The following is a 20,064-nucleotide window of genomic DNA, read 5'->3' as shown; positions in this document are numbered from 1 at the left end:
TTCTTCAAGATATCTATGTAAGAATTCAATCTTTTCTATTTTTTCTAACAAAAGATTTTGCGTTTAATGGGTACGATTCCCTCCAAGTGAAGAGGAATTGTGCGATTTTTCTTTCAGATTGTGAAAATATTTTGATCCACTAAATAGGATTTACTGAGATTACCTTCACTCGGCTTAATCCCCGTTTTGATTTCTTAAAAGAACTATCTCTTTAACTCTTATAGCTATAGGTAATCAGGAAAATACACATATGTGCTTAATACTTCCGATTTACGAAGAAATTTTGTTATGAACAAGTCCTTATATATAAATCGGAAGTTAGTCTCGACAAGTGTCCAGAATAGGGATTGCCAAACTTTTTTCAAGCCGTGCCAAAATTTAGACCAGTGTTTTTAAACCACTAGTCCTAGAAACATTTCGAACAATCCATATATATAGCCGCTACATAGTTTTAAATTTACAGAAAAAATTATATCGTGTCTCTATATTGGTTTTTATTTCTGTCTTAGCCCGTGAGAGAGTCTGCGAATATTTTTCTATTCTATGATGGACCGCACGTTATTTTTCTCATTTATTTATGTTTTAGTCCTCATTTATCTCATTTATTTATTTTTTGAAGGCCTGCGGATTCTTTCTCTCGCTTACTTATTTTTGTCGGTCCTCAAATAATTTCACCCATTTATTTATTTTTTGACAACCCGCAAATTGTTTCTCTCGTTTATTTTTCAAGTCTGCTGCAAATTATTTCTCTCATTCATTTTTTCCGGTCCTCAAATTATTTCTCCCATTTATTTATTTATTTTTTTTTTGCGGGCATCCACAAGTTATTTCCCTCATAACACCCATTCACTTATACTACTTTTTTTTCCCAAGTCGGTTCCATATTATTTCTCCGCCAGTACTTACTGCACGAAATGAAAATAAAAAATTGTTCTGCGATCCCCCTCCACCCGCAATCAAAAACATTTTCGATTCAATAAAACTTTTGACTCTTTTTATTAAAGGGTGAGAAAGAATTATAATCATTGATTAAAAATTTGGTGAGATATGTGATTAAAATTTTTGGTTTTTCCACTTTTCGAAGTCATAAAATAATTTGATAGATTTTGGCTCGCAAAATCTCGCCAAAAAATTTTCGCAAAAAATGGAAAAAATAAATAATTTCCTATCACTGATAATTCACAGATCTTCCACACTTCCAATTTTTACGAAGTAAATATCTTTTGACACCATCGAAAGGGCGCAAATTCAGGTGAAGTATAAAAATGTATCTGCAAAAAAGAGTGGAGTGGCTCTGCGGTAAACTATTTGAAATAATTTTTTATTGGAGGTAAGATAGAGAAAAGTTCTAACTGTTTCTATACGGCACCTAATGAAAAATCAATCAGTAAAATTTGAACGTTTGTTATACTGGAAGAAATTTATCTCGTGAAAATTAAAATGAAATTTTGCTGAGATATCGGTGAATTATCAAAATTCTCGATTTTTGCCATTTTTTATGTGCACAATTTTTTTAATTTTCAAGACTTCAAAAAAAAAAACGCGAAACGTGGCAGAAATCAAGAATTTAAATCACTGATATCACATCGATTTTTCATCCAGTTGTTATAGAGTAAATATCCTTCGGTATAATAACAGAGAAATGCGCGAATTTTACTGATTGACAAATTTTTGATCAGAGGCCGTAAGAAAATTTCTGATATTTCACTTGAATTTTAAAATTTTCGGTCGAATTTTTCTCTCTTTAGAACAGATTTAGTGGAAAGAACGGAATTTATTATTCCCATTCTCATTATTTTTTAGAATGCCTAACTAGTTTTACTCATGACCCCTCTTATGCGTACGTTTTGTGTCAAGTGTTAGAGTTAATAACTATATGTAGGAAGCGGTAATTAATTAGGAAACTCTTCAAGAGATGCGCATGGTGTGTGTGTGTGTGTGTTATGACCTTTTGAACTAATGGTTAAATAAAAACGGGCGTCTCGGAGTTTTAAATTCTTTTGTTTTCTTATTTTTTACTTTACTACAACCAAGATGTAGTTGTCGTAGAAATTCGAGTCAGATCCCGTCTCGACCCTGACCTTTTTCGAGAGAAAGGTCACACACACACACACACTGTATCAGAAAATTTCAGAAGTCATCGCTACTTGAGTATTCAGCGCGTAAGACTCGCGAGCAATGAGCAAAAAAAAAATATTATACTATAACAAACTGGGATGCCTTCACGGATTATTATTAGTCAAGTTGACTCATAATGTACGCATGTGATAACAGTCGTGATCTACTTTCGGAAAAGGGATTAGTAACATACACATATAATGTAAGCTAAAACGACAAGATTGTTCACCCTGGTGACCTTGTGGCATCAGTTTGGGCTATGCCAAGGTTTCGCATGCTGATGAACTTCAGTACATAATTCCATGTTAACGATATACCACGATATTTCAATCAAGGGAGGAAAAATAATTAATTGCATGTTTTTATGAGATCCATATTATATTAATATTTTTTATTATCAGTTATATTACACTCAGATTGACCCTATTTACTCGAAGGGATAGAAACACCGATTGCTACTGAAGCAATCGCCAAAAGTAAGCAAAATTGCCGATTATTACTAAAATTGCTGAAAAATCGCCAGTGGTGGGAAAATGAAGCATTATTCAAAACTGCAGTGCAATAAAATGTATTTCGTGAAAAGAAAAGAAATGTTGAAATATGATAAATATGCAAGATGAGCGTTCGTATTTTTGGTCCTAATCATTGAATCATTGTTGTATAATTTATATGTTATAAAATAATCTTAGTGACAGTGAATCTTCTCAGTAAAAAATAAAAATTCGAATAATTTTGAGTAAAAGAATGAATTTTGTAAAAAAAATGAGTTTTGTCTAAAAACATGAATTTTGTTAAAAAATGAGTAAAAAATGAATTTTGCAAAAGGATGAACGAAAAAATTAATTTTTTTTTTAAAAAAATGAGTAAAATGAATGGATTTTATTTAAAAATGAGTAAAATGAATGGATTTTATTTAAAAATGAGTAAAATGAATGGATTTTATTTAGAAATGAGTAAAATGAATGGATTTTATTTAAAAATGAGTAAAAATGGATTTTGATGGGGAAAATGGGAAAAGGAATGAATTTTGTTGAAATAAAAGTTTAAAAAAATGTTTTTGAATAAAAGAAGTAATTTCATTAAAAAATTAGTAAAAGAAACAATTAAAAAAAAAGAGGAAAAGAACGAGTTTTGTTTAAAACAATGAGTAATTTTATTATTTGCGTTTTTTTATTCAAAATGAATTTTGGGGGAAAAAATCAGTAAAAAGTAAATTTCAAAAATAAGTGAATTTATAACATTAGTTACCATATGACCCTATTTTACGGGACTTTTCCGTAATTTTGTCCCTTGTTTTATAAAATGCCCCCCCCCCCAAATTTCAAGGAAATCGAGAATTCAGATAATTTTCTTGTCGTAAATTATATTATGATAATTATGACTCTATCATGATTAATTATAATCATATAAATATATTGATCTCAAATATTTGTCAAACACATATATTGTACATTTTTTTTCAAATACATTTTTATCCATTGGGACTTACTGTAGCCATATATTTTCTGCCGCTGGCGATTTTTTTTGCTATATTATCGATAGTTGGCAACTTTACATACCTTTGACAATTTTTTTCGGCCGTCATTTATTTACAAATAAATACAGATACAATGCCACAGCAACCAAAATACCAAAATGATGGTTGCCTTTAATAACTCTTTTGGCTGTAATTAACAACTTTAGCTAGCTTTCACAATTTGGCTGTAATTGGCAACTTTACTTGAATTCGACAATGTTTTGGGAGTAAATATCCCGTAAGGATTAAGATTTCCCCATACTTTTGTGAAAGGAAATATTTATGGTCAACCCAGGTATTTATCGTGTGTGGTGTATTACTTTTCTACCGCGATATTATATTCTAACTTTCTTCTTCTACAATACTTTTCCACAAGAATACCTTTCTCGGGAAAACACTCGATTAATCACGTGAATATCAAACGAATAAATCATCGTCCAAAAATATTGATCGAAATTCAGAAAACCCCAGTTTCCTGACATGACGTGCATTTTTGAATAATACTCTCGAAACGTATATTTATTTTTAAATGGATGTCATTTTCCGAGGCATAAGAAAGAAAAAAAAAACGTCGCGACGTTTATGGAATATCAAGTGAATGGTTTTCCAGTTCAAAGATGGACGATAAACGGCCACGTGCAAAGAGCAGTATTTTTTCTTCTTAATTTATTTTCCTTTATACAGCCCCGGAAGGTTATTAAGGACCTAGAAAAATGAAACACTACTAGACTGTCATTTTCTTCCGCTTCAGATACTTTTCTCGCTGGATACTATACATAAATGTCCATAGCAGCAGTGGCTTCCTGTAAATTTACCCGAGGTATTTTTACCATTACGCGTAGGAAGATGACCAGAGAGACAATATAATGAAACGACCCCACACGTCCAGATGGGATGATAGCTGGATATATCTTCGGTGTAATTTGTGTTATATGTAGAGCAAGACACTTTTTAGTTTAAGAGAGAAAGTCGGTCCGTGTGACTTCCGAATGTCGTTGTTAATGTCTAGCCACAAGAAACATGCCTTGGATTGAAATCTAAGCTTGTTCAAGATGATTTTATGGATAAAATCTGCTTTTAAATTTATAACGAATTGTTAAAGAAAAAAAGCTCGAGATCCTGGAGCTTCATAAGGCGGATAGAGTTACAAAAGGATCTGACTTTAATTTTTCTGCTTAAATCTATATATATAAATAATATAGTGATTTTCTGTGTGTGTGTGTGTGTGTGTGTGTGTGTGTGTGTGTGTGTGTGTGCGTGCGTGCGTGCGTGCTTGTTTGTATGGTCTCTATGAAAATTTTCAATTTTGGACCGATACTCGCCAAATTTTGCATATAAACTAAACATTACCCGACTTGAACGATAGACTACTTTGAAAGTTCATCAAAGCTGGGAAAATGACAGAAATGGGTGAAAAAACCGTCGGGTAACAATGGTTCGTTATCCTCAACAGTGACTTCGAATGTTTCTTTGGTTCCCAAACAATGCGTGTCAGACATTTTTATTCCTTTACGATGGTTTGTAACTTCTATAATGCTCTCAGTATAAGCAGAAAACCCGGGCAGCTCTGGGTATTACTGCAAGTTCACAATAAATTCCAAAACATCGAATATTCGTGTATCGTATGTGAATTATGTATAGGGTAACCCATAAATTCGTAAATAATTTTAAAATTCATAAAAATTGAAGAAATATGTATGTACGAATGCGGTTTGAGGAAAAACTTATTCACACGGAGGGGGGATGTTGTTGGGTGCAGAAAAAATAACTTTTGTCAATAGAGGACGCTGCACGAAAGCAAATAATTGGTAATATGCAAATCAGAGTCTTGTGAAATGCAGGGTGTACGATTTATAGCTCATTTCCGAATTTTCCTATTGGCACTAACATAAGGTTTTCATTGTGATGTTGACGTTGGTGGATAGAAGCTGAAATTGAGCTACCTGAGTCACGAATCGTCAGCTGAAGTTCTACGAACACTTCGGACAACAAATGAAACAAATACAGTATTTGAAATGTAAGAAAGATGTCCTTTCTCTACTTGTTAATAAAAGATATACGGAAACTAGCTGTATGTAGAGATGCTGATATTTTGCTCCACCAACGAGTGCTCTACCAACTAAACTAACAGACCTGGTAGAACACTCGTCCGACACACGAGAGACCGAATTCCAAGCTCCCGTATGGGGCAGAGAGATAGAGAGAGAGATTAAGTTTTCTTTTGAAAAATAGCATTTATACATGCATAGCCACTTTTTGTATATCTTGTAAATATTTGGAAATTGATGAGAGAAAAAAGTTTCGAATTCATGAAAATTCGGATTGGATGGAAATCCAATGGAAGAAATAAATCCAGATCCAATATGAATTTAGAATTAATGAAAAGAATAATTGTAAATTAAGGAGAGAAATAATCCATAATGAATAAAAATTTAGAATAAATAAAAACTAATGAGATAAATAATTCCAAAATTGATGAGAAAAATAATTCCAGAATTATGAGGAAAAAATTATTCCAGAATTAATGAAATAAAATCATTCCAGAATTAATGAAATAAAATCATTCCATACATGATGAAAAAAAAATCATTCATGAATCGATGAATATTTAAAATTCACGATAATTCAGGGATAAGAACTGATAAAATCAAAAGTAATGAAAGAAATAATTCCAGAACTAATTAAAATTCAGAACTGATGGAAGAAAAGAAGAAAACAAAATGCAATATTAATGAAGGAAATAATTCTAGAAATGATTAAAATTAAGAAATAATGGAAGAAACAATCGGAAACTAATGAGAGAAATAATCCACAAAATCAATGAAAGTGTGAAATTGATGAAAATTCAGTATTAGCGAGAAAAATACTTCCAGAATTAATGAGAAGAAAATCATTCAAGACTTAATGACTACTCAGAATTAAACTCGATTAATGAAATGATTTCCGAATCAGCGGAAGATTTAAATAATTTTATGGCACTGCACCAAGACTCCATCAGTCCACGCGTTAAGACGCCACAGCTCCATAAAGGAGCTCAATTTTCGTACCGACCCCCTCACTTGGTAAGCCGGCCCTGATAGGAATCAATCACCAATGATTCACTAGCGAAGAATAACCAATTTTTTTTCTTCATCGTGACCTTTAATCCCCAAAAAAAAAACTACCGTAAGGCCAATAAAAACAACCATCAATACCCATGATTAAATTATCCACCGAATCAATGCCGAGCTTTCAATTAAAAAAGAAATAACGATGACCAAAGCCTTATTGTAAAATGATCTTTGAAAACTCCCAAAACGAATCAATAGACACGAACAGAAAAAAAACTAATTAATCACGAATTTTACATTCCAATCATAATGAGATATCAATGAAGTAATATGGAAAAAAATATATACTTAAATAATTACAAAAGAGATTTTTCCAGTTATAATATAGGTAACAAAAACATTACCTTGAATATCTTCCAAAGATTTTTCTGCGCCATGAATAAGTTTTAGGAACAAAGGCGCACTAATTGGGAACTCATTCGACTTTTTTAAAAAAAAGAAGCTTTTAAAGAAAGATTCGAGGTTGAGGAATGTAATATCTTTTTATTCGTTTACTATATAAATTAAAAGGAAAGCCCGTATTACTGTATTAAAAGGTGTGCCCGGATGCAATGATGAAGAAAAATATCTTCATTCAATAATATAACGGTAATGAAAAACTGTATTTCATTCATTTGTTCGGGAGAAAAAGATTTGGAATTGACGTTATTTACATTCTTGAGACGGAACTGCATCAAGTTTTATTATTATTACTGCTGTACGCGCGTGTAAAAAACGTGTTGCGCCGACGTTACTTTTTAATTTAATGATAAGCTGGTTAAATAACTGATACTACTACACCAATTATATTTTACGGTCCTAACCGCGTCTGTCTTTGTATATTGCCTTCTCGCGTCCCGTTTAACCATCTCTATGATGATGATGATGATGATGATGATAACATTAATACAAAGCTGGTGAATCTTTTTTTGATGGAATTAAGGACGAAGGTCATTTACCAAGGACATTGCATGGAATCCGAGTGAGAACAATGTCACTTTGAAACGAAATTTGAAGTTACCGTGAGAAGAATAAAAAGCTTACCGATATTTTCAGGATTGTGCCCATGGTGATGAACTTGAAAGTAAAACGTGACTAGTCTCACTAAATTAACGAAGGTATTGTTCTTCGTTTTTTTTTTCTTAGTAAATCTCGGCCTGAATAATATGTGTTATATGTAATAGGTAATTGTGCTCAATTATTTTCACCCTGCTTTAATTATAAATAGCATTTGCTGTTCTAAATTGCTATTCACGTGCAGATGCTGAGCGTTCAATTATGGATTGTAACAACAGCCCATCCTAGGGGACCTCAATTTCATAACTCGTGATTACGTTATCTGGTACTATGATTTTCGAAAGTAAGTGTTTAAAAATTAGTAGACAGGTACTTGCAGCTGAGTAGGGGTCCCCCAAAAAATCCCATTGCCCGGGGATTCAGGATGCTGGTAAGACGGCCCTATCCGGAGGGGGGGGGTCTCCTGTTCACTGGAACTTACATCTGATGGCACATAAACCAAAATGGTGGTTAGATTTCCAGGATTCACCTGAATCTCTCCCTTTTACAATCACCTAGTGTAAAAAAGCCTGAGTGTCTCTCGGTTCCTATCACTATCATCTGATGATACCTTTCGACCCCAGGGTTGGACAAAAATATTTCCCAATATGCCCGAGGCATGTAAAAATTTTGACCGGGTATGTATTTTTTTCAACCACCTGCCCGACGTGGGGCATATAAAAGGAAATTAAACACTTTTTTTTTTCTTTGATGATGACGCAAGTGTTTCTATAGATATGCGTGAAATTCCACAAGAAAGTTCTTTCTTTAGCATCCATGATGCAACAGATGTGTAATCAACGTATTTTGATCTATTTTCACGCTCCTGATAATTAGCATTCCGATGCGGTCATGGGCCTTCATATACTACAACCAGAATGTTCCTTAAAACGAAAAATCTCACTTCCAGCGAAATAGTATGTCCTAATGGTATTGACGAATGAAGTGATTGATTTCTTAGTTTGCATAAAAAAGTAAAAATATTTTCTTCCAAAACATTATATAATATATGGTCCTGTTATACAGCATATTAAGCGTCCAAAAGAGATAAAAATTCTGCGATATTGATTCTAAAATTGTAGAAAATATTTATGCCGCGTTTCTTTCTCTTCTGTACAAAAATATGAAAAAAATACCCATCACAAAAATATGGAGCACCTTCTGCCACCTATCGAATAAAAACTAAACTATCTGTTATAATTTTTTTAAATAAGATTGTTTTTTGGTTTCAAACCGGTATGCAGCATGAAAAAAAACAAAATGTGTGTTATGATAGTACATGTTATTTGTTTTTATGCTGCATACTGGCATAAATTTTTTTTCGTGAAAATCCCCGTTAATACATTTTCATTTTTGATACTAAATTACTTTTGTTTACATCAAAAAACATTGTACCCAGTTTTTTTTGGCGCATAAAATTTCACCAATATGCAGAATTAAAAAAAAATATATGTATATATAGCTTTATACCATATATTGTTCATCTTCACTCTGCACAGCGGTTTAAAAACGACAACAATTTTAGTTTGAGAATTATAACAGGTACCTTTGATTTTATTCAATTAGGTGACAGCAAGGGTCCTAGCGTAAAGTTGTTTCTCGTATTTATAATAGCAAAGTATAAGAATGTGAAATGAAATATAATAAGCCAGAAGGTTAGGAAATATTTTCTTGTTTTTTCGCCGGTTCGCAAATTATTTCTCCCATTAATGTCGGTTCGCGAAAATTTTCGATTAATTTCAGTGGTCTACAAGGAGAAAACGTTTGAATAATACTGAACTAAACCGTACAAAGCCCAAGCTTTTAGTGCCAATAGGTAATTTTATCCATTTAATGCCTTGCAGTTCGACACTACATTATAATGCCTTCTGAATTTTTTCTTTAAATATTTATTGGGGACTGTGTGTGTGTGTGTGTGTGTGTGTGTGTGTGTGTGGACAACAGGCGCGTGGCTAGATTACGCGACTGAGAAACCGGAACTAATCCTGATGAAAACTGGGACATCATGCAATGGTTTTTATCAGGATTAGTTCTGGTTTCTCAGTCGCGTGATCTGAGCCTGGGTGTCTAGGTTTCTTCAGTTCTCCAGTCGCGTGATCTAGCCATGCGCCTGTCAACCAATAACGTACCGTAAATCGGCTATAATTCTTTACATACGAGGTAGTGGTCGAGTGGCCATAGTGACGGACTCTCATCGCGAGGTCCCGGGTTCGAACCCCACTGGTGCCACAGTAGTGGTCAGCTGAAATTTGTTTTCTGTGATTCCCAACACCGAGGCAGCGCGAATGCGAGCCCATCTCCCCGTTTAAATGTCTCGCCACAGAGAGCAACAGGCCTAAAAACGGTACAAATATTCAATCATTACACTTCACTCCCTTGACTTCTGAAATAAAGATGACAGAGCACTGAAAAATCAGACACAACACTAGATACAAACTCAGACTGTTAGCTATACACAAACTTCCGCCACAAATCACTAGGTAGTAAATTTCCCATGGCTATAGGCCCGAGTTGTGCTCGGTTTAAAAGAAAGTAGCATGATCTAGCTACCATATCCTAGGCCCGCGCCTGTCGTCCGATCCCGTACCGTAAATCGTCTGTGATTCTATAAGCGAGATTAATTCTGTGCTCAGATGGCAAATGTCTATTTTAAAAAATTTCACGAGGTCAAATTTGTAAATAATATTTTACAAAAATGTGATACTGTGGCTTTTTGACTTTTTTGCAATTTGCCTCCGTTGGTTCCTCATAAACCGAAAGAGATGGACAAAATTTTGTCACCTTCCAAAATTTTGACAAACGAGACACCAGAATACTAAAAACTCAATTTTTTGGGAAAAGGGACTTGTGACATTTTGCCATCTAATCACAGAATTTTAATTTTGTGACTTATTTTCCAAGGCCAACAGCGCTGAATATTATTAGCGGTTTAACTAATTTTATATTTTTTAATTGGTGCCTAAATTTCTTTGGAATTTTTGTATTTCTTTCAAAATTTCGGTTTTACAAAATTACACAGTATCACTCTTTTTGATATTTTTGCAAATAAATTAATTTGTTTTTAAATTTTTTTTAAGTAAGTAAATCCAGTGACAATATTTTTCGGGTATGTTGAATTTTGATTCGGGCATCTATTATTTCAAGTTACATGCCCGGTAGGGCAAAATTATGTGAACCTCCCCACTACCTGGAACACCAACGAATATTGATAGGTATTCATCAATATACGGAATTTATGAAACTAAAATTTGAATCGGACATGCTGTATGATATCTTGGATTTACCTTGAAATCTACAAAATCCATTCAATTAAATGAATTTTGCTGTTATGAGTACTGCCAAAATACCATAGACAAAAGATATAAGCTTTCATCCATTGTTAATGACTTTCATTAAATTTCAACGACGCACTTCAAATAATCAACAAATTATTCGTGGCGATTATTGTTTATACACACACAAAGGTATCTTCTCAAGTTCAAGGTTCCACAAACTCACTCTCGATTACGCAAGACTGGAATAAAAAAAATCCATGAAATAATTAATTATCGCAACTCGTGAAGATTATCACGTATAAGCTGCCACACGATCACCGAATTATACATCATCGATTATGATAACAATAATAAAAAATTTTAAAAAAAATCGACGGCACCACATGGTTGCTGCAGGTGGATAAGCCGAACACCTATGGTGATTCCGATGAAGAAAAAAAACTATCCATATAACTATTTACTCGTACAATATAAGATCATTAATCTGACTGCTATCACAATACGGAATCTTGAATGTCTGAGGCAATTTGCCCTCCTACCTGTCATCTGCATAGCGGGCACCATAAGCGAAATTTTATGTATAAATCTTCTTATCCTTAGCTGACAAGATTATTTTCCCAAGCAAGGGCTGCAAGAAGAAATCTGAAACAGATCTGACAAGTCAGGCACGCCTTCGAGATTAATCTATTTGATGCGTGAGGATTCCAGAAGGATATTATCCGTATTTTCCTCGTCTTGTACGAGTGGAAGCAATGATACACTAAAATTCATGGTCCGGAGAAATATGGACTTTTATGCAAGTCCATCATCTCATACGTGGATATATTCTTTATTTCTCTCTCCCCCCTTTATGAGATGTGATATGCATAAGAGGATCATGTGATGGATTATATGCTTTCTCATACATTTATGTGCGGGACAGGATGTTCCAACATCCATTAGGGGTAGATTCTCGTACTTACATCAGAGATCTTTAATCGTACCCCATAGTAGCAAAACCCCACGACCGTTCTAATTTGATTGCGTAATGTGCTGAAATGCTCGAGATGCGAGTTATTTTTTTTTTTCTCGTCATTATATAACACAAGAGGGTGCCTCAATAATTATCTCATACTCCTCTGGAGAGCTTTAGAAAGAATCTATATAAATTGTAAAATATTTCACTTCTTTTTACTTTAAATTAATTTTTTTTTTGCATTTTATTAGTTATTTTTATTCGACTACTTTATTCATTTTTAATATATTTTTTGCATCCATGTGAAGCATTGTCAAGTTTTATTCCTTTATTTTATTCATTTTCAATACTGAGTAATTCATGTTCATCTGAAATATTTCACATTCTTAGGGGCCATTCAAGTATTACGCAAGCAGATTTTCACCCATTTTTGACCCCCCCCCCCCCCGTCAGAAAATTTCGTAAGCAGCTTAGAACATTTCATATCTTCAAAAGGGGTGGTTGATGACGTAAGTAACCTTCAAACCCCCCTCCCACCTTGTCATCAAAAGTCAGCAAATCCGAAACCCCCCTCCCCTATGCTGACGTAATTCTTGAATGCCCCTTATTTCTTTTATTCATTTACAATATTTTTACTGTCTTTTCTTTGATTTTATAAATTTTCAATATTTTTTATATTCGTCGAAAACATAGTTTCCTAATCTTTTTTGTCCCATCGCCCACTTCTGCAGACATTTTTTTCTCCTAGCGCCTCCCCCCCCCCCAACGAAATCTAACCCATAGAGTCCTATGCTATATCCGTAGCTTCTACCGCCCCCCTGGAACATTCCATCGCCCCCAAGGGGGAGTTAACGCCCACGTTGGGAATCACTGTTCCAAAATATTGTGATTTATTTCATAATAATAGTTTTTATTCGTTCATCTGAATTGTTGCCTATTTTTATTCTTTAATTTTATTCATCTCAAATAATTTTTGTCTATTTTTATTCATTGTTAATATTTTTTTTTATATATCCATCGGAAATATTGTGTATTTCTATTCGTTTGTTTTATAGAATTTTAATATTTTTTATACCATACGAAGTATTTTGTCTAGTTTTATATTCCTCTATTTTATTCATTTCATTATTTTTTCATTTTCTATTTTTATTCCTTTATTTTATTCCATTTTTTTGGGGGGGGGGTTTGTTACATTCATGTAAAGTATTATCTATTTTAATTCAATCATTTTAAGATTTTTTATATTCATCTTAAAGTATCTCGTGTATCATATGATAGAAAAATAACTATAAAATTTGTTATTATTATTATTTAAATTATTTTTGTTATTAATTGAATTTTTTTTCCTGATCAAAATCAGAACAAAATTTCTAAAAATTTATTTTTTAAAAAATCATAAAAATTTAATTTCTTGTAAACGAAGTTTAAAAACACTAACCGCTCATTAGCTCTATCAATGAAAAAATATTTTCGTTTCTTAAAAAAAATTGAATAAAAATTGCTTTACAAAAAAAAAAAATAACTAAAAAGCGGTGCACAAACGCAATTTTATTCAAAAATGGGTTAGAAAAATGGTTCACAACCTGCACATTTGGCCCGTGAGAGGTTTTCCGGTAGAAAAGTATCAGTACAAACAATACAATAAAATGCCTAGCCTGACCAGATTTCCATCATAAAAATACGGAAATTGAAATTCATTAGGGTTATCACCAATTACCGCGAAAAAAAACCTGTCAACTGCAAGTAAAGTTGCCAATTATAGCCACGAAATTTTCAAAGGCAAGTGAAGTTATCATCACAGTCAATTAAATTGTCAACGGCAAGTACAGTTGCAAAGTGTAGCCAAAAAAATTGTCAAATTTATATCATGAAAACAATATTAATTTCTTGATCTGAAAAATTCAAGAAAGCGTCGTTGAAAATAAGGGGAAAATCGGACAGTTTATGAAAAAGTTGGGACGACCAAATTTATACGGGAATGTCCCGTAAAGTGTACAGGTCATCCTATATACACAAGTTTCTGGCCCGCAACCGGCAGAATAACAGCATATCTGGCCCATGGACTGATATGGTTATGCACCTCTGTGTTAGATTATCTACAAGGACACCAAATGTTCCCAGAATTTAAAAATAAATAAATAAAACCCCGATTTTATGAAATTTATAATCTATTTACAGAAAATACGTGTAGAAAAAGAATAAAATATAGAAGTATTTATAGATCTACAAAAAATAAGAATAAATTTCGATCCCAAAGCCATAATTTTTAGCAATACCAATACATAAAAAGCTTAAACTGCATCATCTACTGCGTTTCTCGATTTCCAAAGAGGAATAAACGCAACGCATAAAGTAAATATCATAATAATAAGAGATGTTATCGGCAATATAGATGCATATTCATATTTTCGAAGTCATAAGTGTACATGCTAGTGTCGAGACCTCTTTTTATCGCCGGGCTCGATACTTAGGCCGCCATTGTGTCCAAGTTAAGATCGTATAAAACAGCTTCAGAAAGTCTCCCAAATAAGGACGAGAGAGATTCGAGTCTCTAAACGACAGCCCTAATTGAAGTTTAACGCGCTTAATAGAAAACTAAATTTATACTTAGGATAATATCTGAGGTGTGGCATAGTTTTTTTTTTCTTTTAGCTTCTTTTTTTAGTATTATTATTATTATGTTATTGTTGTTTTTGTAGGTCATCCCCATCTTGAGAAAAAGACACGCACGGGTAAGAAACTTACGCTCGAAGTACTAAGAGAGAAAATATCCGAATTTCTCATCAAAATTCTACTACCATAACATAAAAAAAAAAGATTTTCTTTCGTTATAATCCGACTTAATGAATAGCATCTTTCGTAGCAATAACTTTGGAGGAGTGCCTCATTTACATAACATATATACATTTTTTTTCAGATAAAAAAATATTATTTCTATGTAGATACATGCGTGATAGCATTCAATTTTGCAAGACGTTTCTTTTCTATTTACGTTCTGGTGCATCAGGATACATACAAGGTGTCCCATAAATTCTTGAATAGTTTAAAAATTCATAAAAATTGAAGGAATTGATATATTTGAATGCAGTTTTTGAAAAAGTTGTCATCGTAAAAAGAGCTCTTCTCCTGAAGAGAAGTGAATAAAATTTTATCGAGAAATACTCTCAGTTATGACGATTTACAATCTGTGATTTATAATTCTGATTTATTTACCTCAATCACCATTTTTCGATCATAAATTTTATACTTGTTTACTGGCGATGTGCATAATGGAACCTGCTCATGTATGTACATCTTCAAGCTTAATAAATGGTTAGGTTCCCCGGAGGCACCCGAGTCCCCTGGGACAATGTGCTTATATCACGGAGTGTGACAGAGCCTTGTTGGCTATCTGTTATTCTAGGTATCTACCGTGTTGAGTGCATTGAGTTATTGTATAGGGTCTTTATAATTGAAGTTCCACTTAAATCATAAAAGAAAAACTACGAGACAAAATGTTATCAGACTTCATAATAGTTTACAGGAGGTCGTGGGATTAAATTTTCCACAAAAAAAAAGTTCAAAACTCACCGCCAGAGGTGAATGGCGCTGTATTAAATATTGTTAAACGAAATAAGATGTGAAGACATCGGTTTAAAATGTTTTTAATCGTTTCTAAAATGTGTTACAAAGCATGTTCAATGTGGCGTCCATCATTTTCTGAAAGCAAGTTAAATCGCATTACTGCGTTCTCGACAGTAGCTCTTAGCATATCAGGAGGAATGTTATGGATATGTCCGTGTACCGCATTTTTCAATTCCGCCAAACTGTTTATGTTACCACCATAAACAGTGGCTATGAGGTAACCCCATAATCAGAAGTCACAGGGGTTGACGTCTGGTGACCGGGTGGCCAAGAAATGGGGAAGTGTCAGCTTATAATCCGGTCATCCGTGAAATGGTACTGAAGTAACTGTTTGACACATGCACCAATGTGAGGTGGAGCCCCGACCTCAGGTGGACGTCTTCATGTCTTATTTAGTCTAACAATATTGTATACAGTGCCATTCCCCTAGGGTAGTGAGTTTCTGAACTTTTTTTGCGGAAAATTGAATTTCATAACCTCTTGTAAATTATTACCAAGTTTGGTAACATTTTGTCCAGTAGTTTTCCTTTAATGGCCATTTTAAAGTGGAACTTTAATTAAAGATCCTGTACTTTTCTACCGGAGAACCTTTCGCGGGTCGGGGGTTATGCGCCCCTTTTAAACAAATATGATCAAGATTATTTTAATTTATTAATCGATTGTAATAGAGTTACCAAACGTGTGTATTGAATATTCGTGTATAACGTACTTTTGCAAAAAAAAAACGATATGTCGCGTATTTTATGAAACATCGTATTATCATTCGATTTCAAAACTGAAGAAGAATATAATTTAATAATAAACTAAGATTTTTTTTTGACGCATAAATCAAGAAGGCAATAAGAATATATAGAAGAAAAAATTGACTGTTCACATGCGTCCAGTTTTTGGTTATGAATTACCTACCTTTGGAAATGTGTAATTTTGCTTCGATTGTGCATAGCAGAACGCCCCTAGGGATGTACGGCATGATTCTAGAATTATTTCCCTCTCTCGGGATTTTAATCAATTCTGCAAGTATTCTTCTAATTAATTCTGAATTTTCCTCAATTCTGTGATTTTTTTTCTCGTTAATTCTGAATATTCACCAATTATGGGTTTTTTTTCTCACGCTAATTTCTCTAACAGAATTTCCGTCAATACTGGCATTTTTTTTAAAATTAATACTAAATTTCCATTGGTGATGGATATTTTTTAGTATTCCTGTGTATATTCTGTGGTAATGCATGAATCTTTAGATGTCCAATTATCTTCCCTCACAATATATATAAAATCAGGGCTGAATAGCCCCGAAATTATTTTCGCATCGAGTCCCGCATCTGATAAGGGCGGCCTTACTGGTGCATAGTAATGATCGCCAATTAACAATAATTTGTTGGATGTGCCGCTTCAGTCTCAACGTTATATGGTCAACGGTAGATGTGTATAATTTTGAGAGTTGAAGAATTTTGTTTAATAGGAAATGTTTATTATATATATAAATTTTGATTTTTCATATTTTTCCTGATCAAAATTGTCACTCTAATCATAATGATAATGCTTCATGCAAAGTATTTTATTGCAACTGATTAGTTTTCATCGAAAAAGGTCTTGAAAACGTCACCCTCGGTTGTAGCGACACCTCACTTATGACGACTAAAATTCGCTGAATCTCTGGTGTCGTTATAACAGAGTTTGACTGTATTTATTTCAGAATTAATCATATAGAATCTCTCCTTCCGGCCACACTTCATGAAACACTCTGCATACGCTTGCAACGAGAAATAACGAGAGTCGGCATTAATATGCATATCAGCTACCGAATACGCAGTTCATTAACATTGCCTTATTGTCTTTGTAGTTAGTTCTCTTCCTATTCATTGAAACAATAAAATATGTCAGCAATAGAAAACGGGAATTTTAATTTCTTAGGTGTGACACCAAAAATGTCGGCACACATTTGACATATATAAACATACGGAAATTAAACGACGGGAAGGAAATGACGTCGAAATCTGATCTAAACTTAAACATGTATTTTATTTCCTTTTGTATGTTGGGTTAGTAGGTACTTTAAATTCCACGTGTGACGTCTCTGATAACGCAGTGTTAGAAATAGCGAGTCGAAATCTCGCGTGACTTTTCGATATATTGAGAGAGGTAGGAAAAAAAAAACCGGATCCGTTTTGTGTAATAGTATTTTTCTTTTATTTATTTCGAAATTGTCACTCCCATCGAGTGTTGCTGTAACTTACCGTATTGCGACAAAATATCGTGTAATTAAATATTTGTGAGCTGTAATAGCATTCCAATTCTGTTTAGTCAGCTTTCTTCGTATAATTAATCCGAAAGGAGATTTTTTTTTTTGTGTGTGTCACAGCTACAAGAACTGTGACACATTTCCTTTTGAGACATTGATTAACGTGATATCTTCGGGGATTAAAAAAAAAAAGAGAATGGGGGCCCTCCACATCCTGCAGCCAGGCCCCTATTTCTGTGGTTCCCAACTTCGCGGCGCGAATGCGAGCCGATCTACCCTTTTAAAAAGTGTCGCCGCAGAAAGCAATAGGCCTACAACTGTACAATTATTCAATCATTGTACTTCACTCATAGTTAGAAACATTGATGGTGATGGTAGCACTACACATAAGAAGCATTACACAGTAATGATGAACTAACGTTGAAGTAACTAACTTCACGTTAAGTTCATAGCACGTACACGCACATTCCTCCATGTACCAATCCGTTAGAAATTCCGCAGAGGAATGTGGACGAGATGCGTAGTAGTAGTAGTAGCTAGACCACTAGGTTACTATTTTACTTCACACGAACTCCTGTCATGTCTTTTCTAAGCAATTTACTTCCGATCGAGTTGGATTTGAATGGAGGCGTTGCCACTTCATATTTTTTCAGCCACATCGTTGAGCACTTTTCTGGTTGGACGATTAGCCCAGGGATGTACAACCTCCGGCTAGCCAAAGGTATTTACCTGGCCCGTGTTCCATACAAAAGTATTGACATAGATACACACACAGCACGATCAATACCTAGGCTGACCCTATTTTCTTCATAAAAAACGAGAAATGCATTCGGTATATCACCATCTATCAGTCAAAAATTGTCAAAAGAAAGTAGAATTTCCAGTTACAGCCGAAAAAAGAAATATCAAAAGCAAGTAAATTTCCCAAAAAAATGCATGTTTGACAAATACAGTGATCGCTCGCTTATGCGTCGGTACTAGGGAACAGAGGAAAAAAGACTCAATTGATTATGAAGACTATAATTGATTATGATAGAATCATAATTATCATAATATAATGTAAGTCATGAAAATTGTCTTAATTCTTGCTTTCAAAAATTCAACTAAGCCTCGTTGAAAATAAAGAGAAATAAACGAGAAATTTTTTTTATAAATTTGAGCGGCCGAAAATTATGGGAATGTCCCGTAAAATACGGATCATATAACCAACCTATATGTGCGTGTGTGTTTGTGTGTGCTACTGCAAATACAATGTCCAATTTTCAGAAAATGATTCGGACTTTCGTCGGCCAATTCACGAAGGGGCCAGAGATTTCTGGCCAAAGTTCGATGTGCTGATGTAAGACGGTCCAATATAGGCGACAAATCCATTTTTTTTTTCATTGCCAACGTGTGATACATGGTTATAATATAGTAGCTATACTGGATTAGCTCCATGTGACTAGAGAGAAAAAAAAAAGAAATTTGAGACGAAAAACTATTTGTTGTATAGGCATATAGTTTTCTGTCAAATTTTGAGCAACAAAAATGTGACTGCGGTTTGATGGGTTGCCATAGCTAACGGGGACATAAATACCACTGAAAATACGTTCACTTGACGATGAAATCATGTCTTTTGTTTTCGAACTTTTGCCAGGGATCTCCGGCCATTTCGCGAACTGGATGGCCAAAGCCCGAAATTCTGATATTGGACGAGTCAATTTACAACGAAATTGGCTAATTCGAGAACTGGCCAATTTCGGGATTTGGGAGTAACACACACACACACACACACACACACACACACACACACACAGGTTGTGATAGGTCACCCTTGGTGTAGCCCGCAAGGAAAAACATCCAAAGCAGTTGGAACCCTATACATTACTACACGCTGTCTGATTTGAACACTTTCACGTCCCGTTCAGTGAAAACAAACATACAAAACATCATAGGAGTAGTTTGTGGGTTTGTTCCAGATTTTCTATGAAGCATGGCCGTAACGCAAGGGAAAACATTTATTAAAATAATGATGAAGAAGAAAAAAAATGTGTGTATGAAACTATAGGAAAGGGAACTCCTATTGAACGGAAGTCAACAAAAGGTTCAAAAACTACAATGAAGTCAGTTCTCTTGGCAAGATGGCCTTTGAGAACCAATAGTGTTTTACGAGTTAAAGGAAAGGGACCTCTCTCTTTAAAAAAAATGATAAC

The 20,064-nt window shown here is 34.0% G+C and overlaps 1 protein-coding gene across 2 annotated transcripts in view; it reads right to left on the bottom strand.

Moving 5' to 3' along the window:
* LOC149064660 (uncharacterized) overlaps positions 1 to 20,064 on the bottom strand; it is a 100,512-nt gene that overhangs the window by 67,617 nt on the left and 12,831 nt on the right. Inside the window, exon 1 of one of the 2 annotated variants that reach the window (XM_089254886.1) lies at positions 7,089 to 7,161. The exons of the other annotated variant lie outside the window; for it this stretch is intronic. The gene's annotated coding sequence lies outside the window, so the exon portion shown is untranslated. Of the gene's footprint in view, positions 1 to 7,088; positions 7,162 to 20,064 lie in introns of those variants that run through there. 2 annotated transcript variants of the gene reach the window in all.

This window comes from Pholcus phalangioides, unplaced genomic scaffold (assembly GCF_987345545.1).
Source record: "Pholcus phalangioides strain wild (caught in Gottingen) unplaced genomic scaffold, Ppha-v1.0 ptg000042l_1, whole genome shotgun sequence".
NCBI classification, from domain to species: Eukaryota; Metazoa; Arthropoda; class Arachnida; order Araneae; family Pholcidae; genus Pholcus; species Pholcus phalangioides.
Note: the sequence above shows the minus strand (reverse complement) of the source record. Positions and strands in the feature narration are given on the sequence as shown.